Source organism: Pseudorca crassidens, chromosome 20, assembly GCF_039906515.1.
Source record: "Pseudorca crassidens isolate mPseCra1 chromosome 20, mPseCra1.hap1, whole genome shotgun sequence".
Taxonomy (NCBI): domain Eukaryota; kingdom Metazoa; phylum Chordata; class Mammalia; order Artiodactyla; family Delphinidae; genus Pseudorca; species Pseudorca crassidens.
The window spans coordinates 45,693,098-45,708,361 of NC_090315.1; the positions used below are offsets into that span (position 1 = coordinate 45,693,098).

A 15,264-nucleotide genomic window follows, 5' to 3' on the forward strand; every position below is an offset into this window, starting at 1 on the left:
GTAACCTTGGACACTGTCTACCTACCCTGCTTCATGAGTTTTCCTCTTTCTTCAGTTTAAATTATTCAGTTTCCTTTACCATGTGACTGCTTATCTTGACAAACTGTACCTAGGTAGCTGACTGAGAGGTCTGTGTTTTGTTCCTTAGAACTGTGACCTGGATCATAATTTTGAGATTAAATACCTGTGCTAAAACTGTTTATCCTCTTTTTCTGTATGTTTACTAACATTTGCAAAAGTGGAATGAATTTCACAGATGTGGTACAATTGGAGTGAATGTTCAAACTGGACATTTGCAGGAGCCGGAGTTGTTTTGGGTTACAAGTAGGAAAAAGAAAAGTACTTTGCTAATGTATAATGAGTTCAGGTTTTTGGAGTACTTGACAAACATTTAAAAATTGATTTTTGTGGCAGCTCTGTGAGTTAGATTGGGAAGGTGTTATTCCCATTTCACAGTGAACAAACAGACCTAAGAGAGATGACTTGATTTTTTGACAGTTGTTTGCTTTTTCTTGTCTGCTGGTCTCTTTCTCCCTGCTAGACTGCAAATTCCTCAAGGGCAGGGTTCATATCTTATTTGACTTATTTGGCTCCTAGCCTAGTGCCTGTCATGTTGTGGGCACTTGGTGTTTGGTGAATAAATGAATTTCTAAAGGTCACAGACCTGTAAGTGGAGGACAAGAGATTTGAACCTGAGTCTTAGCTCTTCTCTTGTCAGACAAGCTTGCCATTTTCTGTTATTGGTCCATGTGAACATGACAGTCATGAGGAAAAGGCTTGGGTTGGCTTCTCAGTCTCCTTTATTTAATGACTACTTTCCTAATTGTAAAGAGCTTATGACAGCATCTCATTTAATCTTCACCATGATCCTGTGAAGGTTGGAATTGTCCCTATTCTGCAGATGAAGAAACTGAGGCTTAGTGAAGTCCTCGCTTTAGAGTCTGGAAGTAGTGAGTGATTGAGTAGGGACTCACGCCCCGGCATTTTATCCTTAGACCCATTCTTTTCCATTTATAGAGGCAACATAAAGTTTTATTTTAAAATATTTTTTCAAGTGGACAAAGTATGACATTTTAAGGGAAAAATAGTACAGGTTACAGCAAAAATTGTGAATATGGAGTGTAACTGAAATTTAGAAAATCCTATGCTATATCATAGCTGCCTCTTCCTGGGAAAACATTTTTTCATTCAATGAATATTTATAAGTACCTACTCTGTACCAGGCATTGTTCTAGAGTTGCATTGTCCAGTATGGTGGTCACTTTCCAGTGTTGAACACTGGGGGTAGGCTATGAGTATAAAATACACACCAGATTTTTGAAGACTTAATATGAAAAAAAAAAAAAGAGGTAAACTATCTCCTTGATTGTTTAAAATATCATAATAAATGACAAATATATGCTATAAATCATAACATTTAAAGTTTATTGGGTTAAATACAATAGAATTGAAATTTCCTCTGTAGTTTTTATTTTTTTAAAAAAAATTTTTTTTAAAGCTGTACCTATTTTTTTTTTTTTTAGCTGTACCTATTTTAAATTTATTTATTTATTTATTTTAGGCCACCTTGGGTCTTTGTTGCTGCGTGTGGACTTTCTCTAGTTGCAGCGAGTGGGGGCTACTTTTCATTGCGGTGCGCGGGCTTCTCATTGCGGTGGCTTCTCTTGTTGCGGAGTACGGGCTCTAGGCACGCGAGCTTCAGTAGCTGGGGCACGTGGGCTCAGTAGTTGTGGCTCACAGGCTGTAGAGCGCAGGCTCAGTAGTTGTGGCGCATGGGCTTAGTTGCTCCGCGGCATGTGGGATCTTCCCAGACCAGGGCTTGAACCAGTGTCCCCTGCATTGGCAGGCGGATTCTTAACCACTGCACCACCAGGGAAGTCCCCTATTTAGTTTTTAAAATGTTTCCTAGAAAAATTAAAAATTATATTGGACAGTGCTATTATGAACACCAGGACTATAGTATACAAGGAAGGCAAAAACCCCTGCCCTTGTGGATCTTAAATTTTAGTGGGGAAAGGCACAATAAACAAAATAACCAAGAAAAATGCACATTACATTGTAATAAAGGAGGGAGGCAGGATGTGGGTTATTGGCTGGCATTGTGGTTTTGAAGAGGGTCCTTAGAAAGTCTTCCTGAGAAGGTGACGGTTGAGCAAAAATCTGAAGGAGGTGAGAAAATGAGCCATGTGGCTAAATGGGGACACAGTGGTCCAGGCAGAGGAAAGAGCAAGTTCAAAAGCCCGAAGGAAGGGCCACCCCTGGCAGGTTAGTGGACCTGCCTGGAGGCCGGTGTGGCTGGAGGGGGTGGTGAAGGGGGGATGGAGAGGATGAGGTCAGAGAGGCGTTGGGGGTAAGGGAGAGATGGACAGTTGTGGGGGCCTTGCAGGCTCTCGTGGGGATGTTGATTTTCCCTCAGAGTGAGTTGGGCCATTGGAGGGTTTTGAGCAGTGGAGTGGACATGTTTCATCCTGCCTTCTAACAGGCTTACTCTGATTGCCTTGTGGAGAAAGCAAAGAGGAGTGAGGAGTAGAAGCAGGGAGACAAGTTGAGAGGCTCCTGCCGTGATCCAGGTGAAGGATGGCCTGGGTGGTAGTGATGGAGGTGGCCAGCAGCGGTTGGGCCCTGGGTATATTTTGAAGTACAGCCAACAGGGTGTATGGAGGTGGGATGTGAGAGGAAGAAAGGAGTCACGGCAACGCTGCAATCTTTGGCGTGAACACCTGGAAGAATGGAATTGCCGTTAACTGAAACGGGAAGACTGTAGGAGGAACAGGGCTGGGGCTGAATTTCTTTCGCACTGATTGTAAAGTGCCCAGTAGAAAAACAAGTGAAGGTGTCATGGGCAGTTAGATAGGGAAGTCTGGAGCCGGGCTGGGCTGGGGATGTACATGTGGAAGCTGATATTTAGAGCTAAGAGACTGAGCGAGGTCACTTAGGGCATACTGTGGATACATAGCCAAGAGGAGTGCTAGAAGTTCAATTTTGAGACAAAAATCTCAGTTTATACTGTTATACTAGTAGGTATTTTAAGTATAGCATTGCATTATATCTTGGGGAACTTTGTTTTCTCTCCTTTTCACTTTTCATTTAAAGACCGTTTTGAAAACCACAAGCTAATGGGTCTCTTTTCTTCCTAAGGAGGCTACTCTTCCAAGCATGCATCTTTGTAGTGCCACTGAAATCAATATAAGTCCCAGTTTCTGGAATTCGTCAGGCTTTCTGGGTTGGCAACCAATTTAGAGACCTCCAAGAAGGATGGGAAAGAGACAGCTTGGAAGGATGGGTAATGGCTTTTTAATGTTTAAAATATTGGTTCTACCTAACATTATTGAATGTATGTTGTTGCCAGGCATCCTGCTGTTTTATAGACTTAAAACAAACAACCTCACTGTGGTGAAGTGACCTGCGCATGAGGTCACGTAGCTAAGAGATGGAGGAGCTGGCATTTGAACCTTAGTCTTCTGAGCCCAGATCTGATGCTTCTGTCAGTAAGATATGCAGTAGTGGTTGCATGAACATCACCTTCCACTGGAATCAAGTCAGTGAGTGACTTTGGGTTGCTTCAGACTATTATAGACTCTGGAATTTCTGAGAGGTAGGGACAAAAGGGAAGATCTTGTTTCTCTTAAAAAGAGCCAACTGAATCTTTTTTTTTTTTTTTTTTTTTTTTTGTGGTACATGAGCCTCTCACCATTGTGGCCTCTCCCGCTGCGGAGCACAGGCTCCGGATGTGCAGGCTCAGCGGCCATGGCTCACGGGCCCAGCCACTTCGCGGCATGTGGGATCTTCCCGGACCGGGGCACGAACCTGTGTCCCCTGCATCGGCAGGCGGACTCTCAACCACTGCGCCACCAGGGAAGCCCCCAACTGAATCTTTTTGAGAAGGTTGTAGTCCCCTGTTCCTGCCTCACCCCCAGCAGCTTGAAAACAAACATTCAGTGCTTTCAGACAAGTGTTAATCACCATTTCTAGGAATATACCGAATATCAAGACTTGGCAGCCCTGACCTAGGGCAGGTCCTCTTTCTCTCTGTGTCACCCATGCCTTTTGCTTCCTGTTTTGTCCTTAGAACTGCTTTCCAGTCTCTCTCTCTCTCTTTTCTTTTTTTTCTGGCTGTGCCGTGCGGTTTGCGGAACCTCACTTCCCCAGCCAGGGATTGAACCCGGGCCATGCCAGTGAAAGCCTAGAATCCTAACCTCTAGGCCACCAGAGAACTCCCCAGTCTCTTTTATTACTAGCTTATAATTCCACTGCGCTTCCAATGCTGTGACTTCCCATGTCCCTCCCTCCCTCTCTTCTTATGTGCTTGGTCTTTGTACAGATGGCATTTGGCCAACTTCAGTTCTGTTTGATTGTTTTTCAATATGGGCCTTCGGGGAATGGAAGGTAACTCAATGCTGAACAGAGGAAAGAGGCGGAGAAAGAAGCATTAGCGTTGGAAAAGCATGAGAGGGTGGAGGGAAGGAAGAATCTTTTGAACAGACCCTTCTCATCCGCATCTTTCAAGAAGTGGATACAGGGCGGATCTGTACTTATAAATAAGAAGCACTGCCTGTTTCCAGAGTGGCCTAATTAAAAATAAACTCTTGGTGCTGGTGAGTCGTTTTTGCTCTTCCCTGCCTCATCTGCTACACAGGTTCTTTCGTCTCAAGATCAGTGTTCAGTGATTTCTTGACTCAAAGCTGGGTCAAGAATTTCAGGAATCTCAGAGCCTAGAATTTCAGCATCAAGAAGAACAAGTTTAGCTTGTAGTACTACTTGAAGAGCACTTAGTATTTGCTGGCTGCTTTACCTGAACTCATTTATTCCCTACGATAATCTTATAAGGTAGTGCTATCATTAGGTTCATGTCACAGATGAGGAAACTGAAATTTAGAGAGGATGAGAAGTAACTTGTCCAGTGCCACTCAATGGTTAGTGACTGGTGAAGCCTATTTGTTTCCAAAAGATTTACTGGTCTGAAAGGTTCTTGCCGAAGTTGGGTGATAAGAATAATCAGGTACTTCAGATTTTGCAAGAACTGTCACTTGCTAAATCTGACATGTGTTTGCTTTCTCTTGCCAGAAGCTCTTCGAGGATTTATTTAATGGGGGACTCTTAGAGTAAGATATCTGAACTCCCAGAGGGCAGGGGCCCCGTGGCATTCTGCTTTGTATTTCCAGGGCCTGGCACAGAGTGGGGTCTATGAGCATCTGTTGAAAGACTGACCGTGGCTCAGGACTGGATGAGGTGAATCAAAGGGGTCTGGAAAAGGTACAGTCAGAAGGCTGGCTGCCCTCTTGCTGAAGGTGCCCTTGACCGTTATAGTCCCCTGGCTTCAAGAATCAACCCATCCTGGAAACTCCCTAGAGGTCCAGTGGTTAGGACTCGGCACTTTCACCGTGGTGGCCTGGGTTCAGTCCCTGGTCGGGGAACTAAGATCCTGCAAGCCGCGTGGCTCAGCCAACGACAACAAAAAAGAATCAACCCCCAAAAAGGGGGGGGCTTCCCTGGTGGCGCAGTGGTTGAGAGTCCGCCTGCCAATGCAGAGGACATGGGTTCGTGCCCCGGTCCGGGAAGATCCCACATGCCGTGGAGTGGCTGGGCCCGTGAGCCATGGCCGCTGAGCCTGTGCGTCCAGAGCCTGTGCTCCACAATGGGAGAGGCCACAACAGTGAGAGGCCCGCGTACCGCAAAAAAAAAAAAAAAGAAAACCCGTCCTAATAAGACAAATGTTGAGTTGTCCATTGACTGATGAATCGATGAACAAAATGTGGTCTGTCCTTACAAATGGAATATTATTATTGTTTTTTTAAAAAAATATTTATTTAGACTGCACTGGGTCTATAGTTGCGGCACACAGGATCTTTTAGTTGCAGCATGCATGTGGGATCTAGTTCCCTGACCAGGGATCGAACCCAGGCCACCTGCATTGGGAGCGTGGAGTCTTACCCCCCAGACCACCAGGGAAATCCCTGCAGGGGCTATTTCTTAAGGGGGGTTACAGCCGGACCTGGGTCCAGGTGGATATGGAAATCTAGTGCCCCAAGGATGTGTTGTTGGAAGAGGCTTTTCAGTTTCAGCTTGCTGTCATGAAATCCACATCTTTCAAAAGCCTTTGTCCTTAATCGTGTTCATTTCCAATTCCTCCTGTGTGCAACAAATTATCACAAACTTGGTGGTTTAAAACAACCGAAATTTGTTCCTGTATAGTTCTGGAGGCCAGAGGTCTGAAATCAAAGTGTCAACTGTGTCAGCAGAACTGAGATCCTTCTGCGCACTGGGGGAGAAATCCTGCTTTGCCTCTTGTAGTGGCTCTAGGCATTTGTGGGTTTGAGGTTGTGAGACTCAAATCTCAGCCCCAGTCTTTTTTTTTTTTTGGCCGCACAGCTTGTGGGATCTTAGTTCCCTGACCAGTGATTGAACCCGGGCCATGGCTGTGAAAGTGCCGAGTCCTAACCTCTGGACACCCAGGGAATTTCTTCAGTCCAAGTCTTCATGGCCTTCTTCCCTGTGTCTGTGTCTTCTCTCTTCTGTCTCCTATAAGGACACTGGGCCCACCCTAAAGGATGGTCTCATCTTGAGAGCTTTAACGTAATTACATCTATTTCCAAATAAGGTCACATTTACAGGTTCCAAGAGGGTAAGCACCTAGGCATATCTTTTGGGGACTACAGTTCAACCCACTACACTAATTAAATGTAGACTGGGTGCTCTTGTAAAAATTAAATAAGGACATCATTGTATGACCTGATTTGAAGAGACCCTTTTTCCTTTCTTGAATTTAAATTTTATTTATGCCCCAAATAACACACGCACTTAGTTTAGAAAGTCCAATAGCATTACACGGCTCATAACGCAACAGCACTTCCTTGTTTCACTCCCTTTTGTTCTTGGTTCTTGTTCTGTAGAGTCAATGACTTTTAACTCATTGAACTCTTTTCTGGTATAGGCTTCTGCATCTCTAAATGGCATCCTTATACCATCATTTCTTAGCTTGTCAGTTTTTTTTTTAATTGAAGTATAGTTGATTTACAATGTTCTATTAGTTTCTGGTGTACAGCAAAGTGATTCAGTTATATATATACACACACATATATATATTCCATTATAGTTTATTACAAGATATTGAATGTAGTTCTCTGTGCTATACAGTAGGACCTTGTTGTTTATCTATTTTGTATATAGTAGTTTATATCTGCTAATCCCAAACTCCTAATTTAATCCCTTCCCTCTGTCGCCCTTTCCCCTTTGGTAACCATGTTTGTTTTCCATCTCTGTGAGTCTGTTTCTGTTTTGTAAATAAGTTCATTTATATCATTTTAAAAGATTCCATATGTAAGTGATATCATATGATATTTGTCTTTCTCTGTTTGACTTACTTCATTTAGTATGATAATCTCTAGGTCCATCCATGTTGCTGCAAATGGCATTATTTCGTTTTTTTTATGGCTGAGTAACGTTCCATTGTGTATATGTACCACATCTTCTTTATCCATTCATCTGTCAATGGACATTTAGGCTGCTTCCATGTCTTGGCTATTGTAAATAGTGTAGCTTGTCAGTTTTATCTATTGCTTTTTTTTTTTTTTTTTTTTTTTGTGGTACGCGGGCCTCTCACTGTTGTGGCCTCTCCCGTTGAGGAGCACAGCCTCCGGATGCGCAGGCTCAGCAGCCATGGCTCACGGGCCCAGCCGCTCTGCAGCATGTGGGATCTTCCCGGTCCGGGGCACGAACCCATGTCCCCTGCATCAGCAGGCGGACTCTCAACCACTGTGCCACCAGGGAAGCCCTTATCTATTGCTTTTTAACTCTTTGAGCTCTTTTCTGGTATAGACTTCTGCTTCTCTAAATGGCATCCGTACACCATCATTTCTTAGCTTGTCAGTTTTATCTGTTGCCTTTTAACCACTGAGGATGGATGCTGAGCTCTCTTTCTGGCCAGTCTCCACAAATGTACTCTTCTACCCCCACCTTCTGATTACAGCCATATCACAAGTTTTGATTAAATTGTTCATGCTATTTTGATTATAAATATTATTCACAGCTGAGCCACACTGTGTATTAGGATTACATTTCCTTTCTCATAATAGCTTTTGTTTTTACTAGAGTTGTTTATTTCCTGATTTTTTCATTCGCATAATTTTCTGTGTACCTATCACTACCTCAGCCCCAAACATTCTGATAGAGCTAAAATAATACTTCTTTCAGTGCAATCAGATGCCTCATCTAATCTATTTTGTCAGTTTTTTTCTTTCATCTAAAGATGACACGTCTTATGAACTCTCTCATCTGGACTGGTTGCGCTCTAGGCTAATGGACAGTAATGCCTTGGGATTTCTCTTCATCGTTAATCTGGGAATTCCTTTTGCCTCTCCAATGTGAATACACACTGTCCTCCAACTTTCTCATTTACTCCCCTAGAGCGTATCTTTCAGTAGCTTCATAAGAAAATGAGCTTTGGAAGCAATTTTTTTGACACGTTACAAAGCTGAAAATATCATTGTTTTCCTGTCATGCTTGACTGATGGTTATGGAATTCTGGATTGGAAATCATTTTAATTATAAATTGGGATTAATCATTTTATTTAATAATTGGAAATAATTTTATCTGAAATGTGAAGCATTGCATTGTCTTCTAGCATCCAGTAGTACTGTGAAGTCTGATGCCATTCTGATTCCTGTTCTTTGTAAATGTGGCTGGAAGCGTGTATACTCTTTGTTCTCGTGTTTTGAACTTTCATGACGTTTTGTCTTAGTGTGTTTTTTTGTTTTTGTTTTTCATTCATTGTTCTGGGCACTCAGGTTCTTTCTGTCTAGAAATGTATATCCTTCAGCTTAAGAAAAATCTGTAACGTTTCTTTGCTGTCTTTCTTTTTGTCCTCTTTTCTATTTCTGGACTAAGTCAGACATTGGACATTTTAAATGAATCTACTATTTTAAAAAAGTCTTGGGAATTCCCTGGTGGTCCAATGGTTAGGACTCCGAGCTTCCAATGCTGTGGGCCCAGGTTTGATCCCTGGTCGGGGAACTAAGATCCTGTAAGCTGCATGGCCAAAAAAAAAAAAAAAAAGAAAACAAAAAGGAAGAATTAAAAAAAAAGTCTTTTCTCTCCTATCTACCATCTTCTTTTTCTTTTGGTTCTATTTCTTAGAATATGTCCTCACTTTATCAACTTCATTTCTGCTATGAGATCTGTCCTTTCCAAGAGCATTTGCTTATTCTCTGAATCAACCAACCAACCAACTTCCCTCTCTCCCTTCCTTTCTTCCTTTAAAATTACATTCTGTTTTTGTTTCATGGATGAAACATTTTCTCTTATCTCTCTGAATTGTTTTGAGGTTTTCTCTGACCACGGTTACATTTAACTATGAGTTAAAAAAATTGAAATATAATTCACATACCTTAAAATTCACCAGTTTGAAATGTTCAGCTCAGTGGATTTTAGTATTTTTTACAAAGTTGTGCAACCATCATCACTATCCAATCCCAGAATATTTTCATCACCCAAAAGAAAACGTGTACTCCTTAACGGTCACTCCGACCCCCAACCCTCTGCCCTGGACAACCATTAATCTACTTACTGTTTATGTGGGTTTACTTATTCTAGATAGTTCATATAAATGAAATATGATAATTGGGTCTTTTGTTCTGGCTTCTTTCACTTAGCATAATGTTTTCAAGGTTCATCCATATTGCAGCATGAAACAGTACTTCGTTCCTTTTTATGGCCAAATAATATACCACTTTATGGATATACTACATTTTGTTTATCCATTTATCAGTTGATAAACATTTGGGTTGTTTCCACTTTGTAACTACTACAAATAATCCTGCTATGAACATTTGTGTACAAATTTTTGTGTGGACACATTTCAGTTCGTTTGGGTGTATACCTCAAAATGGAATGGCTGGGTCTTAATGGTAATTCTGTGTTTAACTTTTTGAACAAACTCTTCCAAAGCTGCTCACCATTTTTCATTTCTTGCCTGCAGCGTATGAGGATTTCAATTTGTCCAAGTTCTCGCTTGTGCTTATTATTGTATGCTTTTTGGTTTTGGCCATTTTGGTTTGTGTGAAGTGGTATCTCATTGTGGTTTTAATTTCCATTTCTCTAGTGATTAATGGTGTTTGAGCATCTTTTCATATGCTTATTGTTTATTTGTATATCTTCTTTGGAGAAATGTCTGTTTAAATCTTTTGCCTTTTTTTTTTTTTTTTTTTTTTGTGGTACACGGGCCTCTCACTGTTGTGGCCTCTCCCGTTGTGGAGCACAGGCTCCGAACGCGCAGGCTCAGTGGCCATGGCTCACGGGCCTAGCCGCTCCGCGGCATGTGGGAACTTCCCGGACCGGGGCACGAACCCGTGTCCCCTGCATCAGCAGGCGGACTCTCAACCACTGCGCCACCAGGGAAGCCCCATTTTAAATTTTTGATGAAGTTGAATTTATCTAGTTTTTCTTCCATTGTTTGTGTTTCTCCTATCATATCTAAGAAACCATCTCTTAATATAAAGTCATGGAATTAATTATATTTCGATAAAATTAAAAAAAGATAAAGTCATGAAGATTTACACCAATTGGTTCTTCTATAGTTGCTCCTATATTTTGGTCTTTGATCCATTTTGAGTTCATTTTTGTCTAAGGTCTGAGGGAGGGGTCCAACTTCCTTCCTTTACACATGCATATCCAGTTGCCCCAGCACCATATGTTGAAAAGACTATTGTTCTTTTCCCATTGAATTACAGTAAGTCCCCTACATACGAACCTTCAAGTTGCGAACTTTCAAAGATGCAAACGTGCGTTTGCATGTCCAGTCATGTAAGTTAGTTCACGTGTCTGTCTGTAAGATTACTGTACTGTAAGATTAAAAATGTTTTCTTTATTTTTTGTGTCTGTTTGTTTTTTATGTATTATTTGTGTGAAAAGTATTATAAACCTATTACAGTACAGTACTATGTAGCTGATTGTGTTAGTTGGGTACCTAGGCTAACTTTGTTGGACTTATGAACAAATTGGACTTACGAACGTGCTCTCGGAACAGAATTCATTTGTATGTAGGGGACTTACTGTATCTTGCACTTGTGTCTAAAATCACTTGAACATCAGTGTGGGATTGTTAAGGGAACCGCTGACTGAAACTGCCCACCCTGGCCAGGCACAGTAGTAACCACTTGCCTGAGTTATCTTACAATAGGAGGTCCTGGTAAGAAACACGGAACTAACAAGCTACCAGCAACCGGTCAAAAGGAGAGAGGAGACTCCAGTCCATATGTCCTATCAACCTCCCTTCTGGATTCTAGTGAGAAGGATTCTTCCTTTTCACTGAAATCCATCTTGGCTGAGCGATGTGTGTGCCACTAGGAAGGACCCTGAGTCAGAGTGATTGGCCAGAGATAACCTGGACACTAACCCCATCACCATAAAACCTGAGACTATGAACCATGTGGCAGAGCAGTTCTACTGGGTTCCCTTACCCTGCTGCTGTGCACCCGGTCGCCCCTTCCCAATAAAGTCTCTTGCTTTGTCAGCACTTGTTTCTCCTTGGACAATTCATTTCCGAGTGTGAGACAGGAGCCCTCTCTCGGGCCCTGGAAGGGGTCCGCCTTCCTGCAACAGGTTTGTATCTGGACTCTTAGTTCTATACCATTGCTCTGTATGTCTTTCCTTATACCAGTACCACACGGTCTTGATTACTGTGGCTTTGTAGTAAATTTTGAGATTAGCAAGTGTGAAGCCTCCGACTTTCTTCTTCAAGATATTTTGGCTATTCTGGGTCTTTTGCATTTCCTTTTGAATTTGAGGATCAGCTTATCCAATGAGTTCTTTTTTTTCCTCTTTGCTTTGATATTTGGCTTTTATGTCTGAGTCTCTCCACAGTTGTGTATGCTTAAGCGTGCTAGGACCCAAATGAGGGAAGGTAAGTGGGGATGGGGAAACCTCTCATAGTTCATGATATAGACTTTCTCTTATCTCCCTGGATCAATATGGTGCCTTATCCCTACTCTCAACCATGCCTTAAGTTCTCAGGTCTGATTTAACCTATCCAGAGATTAAAATTTAACTCTCTGTTTGGGATTAGGGAGGGATGAGTGCCTAGCTGAAGTGGGTGGGGACTGGAGTCTGGCACTCTTTTCCATGCAGGTTTTTACCAGCCCTCCTGTTTTTAACCCCACTTCCCCCATCGCAGGCAGTTAGATTTCAGTTTTGACTCACTTGCCACTTTCCAAAATGTTGCTGCCATCTCTGTTGTTTCCTTTTCCATTCTTTTTTAGTGGGTTTACATTCTTTGTGTTTCTTTCCTGACATTTTGTTGGGGTTTGAGAAGGGAGCAGAGATAAATATAGGTGTTTAATCTGTCATGTTCATTGAGAGCCCCTGGAAGACTCTCTGTGGGAAAAGTTGGCATCAAGGAAGGTGGTGCAATACTTAGTCTCCTTGGAACCACTCCTGGAACAGCTCCTCCACTGTATTCTGTTCCTAGAGTTACATATCACCCCACTTTTTCTTTTTCTTTTTTTTTGGCTGCGTCGGGTCTTAGTTGTGGCAAGTGGAATCTTTTGTTGCAGCGTGCCAGCTCTTCATTTGCGGGCCTCTCTCTAGTTGTGGTATGCGGGCTCCAGAGTGTGCGGGCTCAGAGTGGCATGCAGGCTCTCTAGCTGTGGCGTGTGGGCTCAGTAGTTGTGGCATGCGGGCTCTGTAGTTGTGGCGTGCGGGCTCCAGAGCATGTGGGCTCTGTAGTTGCGGCGCAAGGACTCAGTAGTTGTGGCACGTGGGCTCATTTGCCCTGCGGCATGTGGGATCTCAGTTCCCCGACCAGGGATTGAAGCCGCATCCAGTGCATTGGAAGGCGGATTCTTAACCACTGGACCACCAGGAAGTTCCCCCAACTTTTTCATTTGCAATTTTGGGACATAATTTTAGTTTAACCTTGAGCCTTCTGATAGAGGTAAAGTCCTACTTTCAGTGCAGTCAAATTAGTTGAAGCCTCAGCTGATTCAGTAACACTGATCCAGTGGTTCTCACCACAACTTCACTTTGGAATCATTTGGGTAGCTTTTAAATAACACAGCTGTCCCCGGCCCACTCCAGACCAATCCAATGAGAATCTCTGAGGTTAGGGTTTGGTTGTCAGTGGGGTTTTTTTGGTTTCATTTTGTTTTTATTGCTCTCCAGGTATTCAAATGTGTAGAAAGAATTGAGGACCACTGCTCCAAGGCATTTCATATTTCATTAAGGATGATTTTACCTAACAGGATAAGTTCAGTTGCATCTTTTTTTTTTTCTTAATTTTTTAAATTTTTGGCTGCACCATGTGGCTTGTGGGATCCAAGCCATGGCCCCTGCAGTGAAAGCACAGGGTCCTAACCTCTGGACTGCCAGGGAATTCTCCAGGTGCATCTCTTATCACTATCTTCCTCCTCCTCTTTCACTGCCCTCCAGCCGTGCGCTGGCCCCCTTTCGTTCCTTACACTTTCAAGACATGCAACCATCTGAAGAGCTTTAGCTCTTGCCCTTTTATCTGCCTGGAATGTTCTAACACAGATATCCTCAGTTCCCTCCTTCTCCTGCGTCAGATCTTTGCTCAGAAGTCACCTTCTCAGTGAGACTTGCCTTGTCCACAATGTTCAACATTTCTACTTCCAACCCCCTCCCAAATTCCTGTGTTCTTTCACTGCATGGTGTTTCCCCATACCTCTCATCACCTCTCTAGTTCTCTTGTCTGTTCCCTATTTGGCATCCGCTTCCCACATATGCCCTTCCCCTAAGCATTAGTCTTTTACTGTATAAAGAAGCCAGTGGTTGGAGCTTCATTTATTCCTTCTGCCATGCTCTTTTCTTTGTGTAGGTAGAAGTTTCTGATCTATATCATTTTCCTTCTTTCTGAGGAACTTCTTTTCAACATTTCGTGCAGGGCAGGTTTTTGTTTGAGAAAGTCTTTTTTTCTCCTTCACTTTTAAAGGGTAACTTCATTGGATACAAAATTCTGGGTTGGTGGGTTTTTTCTTTTTTCTTTTTAAAAGTATTTATTTATTTATTTGGCTGCACCAGGTCTTAGTTGTGGCACTCGGGATCTTCGTTGCGGCGTGCGGGATCTTTGCTTGTGGCATGTAGGATCTTTAGTTGCAGTGTGCATGTGGGATCTAGTTTCCTGACCAGGGATCGAACCCAGGCCTCCTGCATTGGGAACGCGGAGTCTTTACCACTGGACCACCAGGGAAGTCCCGGGTTTTTTCTTTTAACACTTTAAATATTTCACTGCACTCTGTCCTTGCTTCTTTTTTAAGTTTATTTTTTGATTTTTGTATTCATCCTGCTTGATGTTCTGTGAGCTTCCTGGATCTATTATTTGGTGTTATGTCGTTAATTTTGGGAAATTGTTGACCATATTACTTCAGATATTTCTTTTGCTCTGTTCTCTCTTCTGATATTCCAGTCATGTGTATTTTGTACCTTTTGAAATTGTCCCACAGTTCTTGGCAGTTCTGTATTTTCTTTTTTTTTTTTAATTCTTTTTTTCTCTTTGCATTTTAGTTTGGGACGTTTCTGTTAATATATTTTCAAGCTTACTGATTCTTTCCTCAGCCACATCCAGTCTACTCATGGGCCCATCAAGGCGTTCTTCATTTTTGTTACCATGTTCTGCATTTTCTTTTGATTCTTTCTTAGAGTTTCCATGTCTCTGCTTACATTACCCATCTGTTTTTATATGTTGTCTACTTTTTCCATTAGAGCACTTAACATATTAATCATAGTTATTTAAAATTCCCTGTCTGATAATTCCAAAGTCTGTCATATCTGAGTCTAATTCTGATGCTTGCTTTGTCTCTTCACACTATTTTTTCTTACGTTTTAGCATAACTTATAATTTCTAACTGAAAGCCAGGCAGGATGTATTAAGTAATAGGAACTGAGGTGAATAGGCCTTTATCTAGTTGGGAGTTTTGTGTAATCTGGCTAGGAGTTGGCTTGTGTTTAATGATTGATGTAATTGTAGGTACCAGAGGCCTCAAATTATGCTAGTATCCTTGTTTTCGTCTCCCCTGTAATCTCTGGTCTTCCCTAAGAACTCTTTCTTAAATAGAGTATACACCTTTTAGCTCTTTCAGCTGTAATCCACTGTTATTTTATTGGACCCTCGATATGGTGGCAGAGTGTGGGTGAGGGAAAGCATTTTATAATTTTATGATTAAATCTCAGTCTTTTAGGGGGTCTCTGTCCCTGGACTGTGACCTTTACAAGTGTTTATGAACTGTTTTCCTTTCTCAGTGCGATAAGAAGTCTAG

General features: G+C 42.2%; 1 protein-coding gene and 1 non-coding gene across 4 annotated transcripts in view; both read left to right on the forward strand.

The window, feature by feature from the left end:
• Positions 1–15,264, forward strand: part of WWP2 (WW domain containing E3 ubiquitin protein ligase 2) — a 145,487-nt gene that overhangs the window by 953 nt on the left and 129,270 nt on the right. The window lies entirely within an intron of this gene.
• On the forward strand, positions 8,938–9,010 carry TRNAW-CCA (transfer RNA tryptophan (anticodon CCA)). Its single transcript has one exon. It is a non-coding gene; the product is annotated as a tRNA-Trp (tRNA).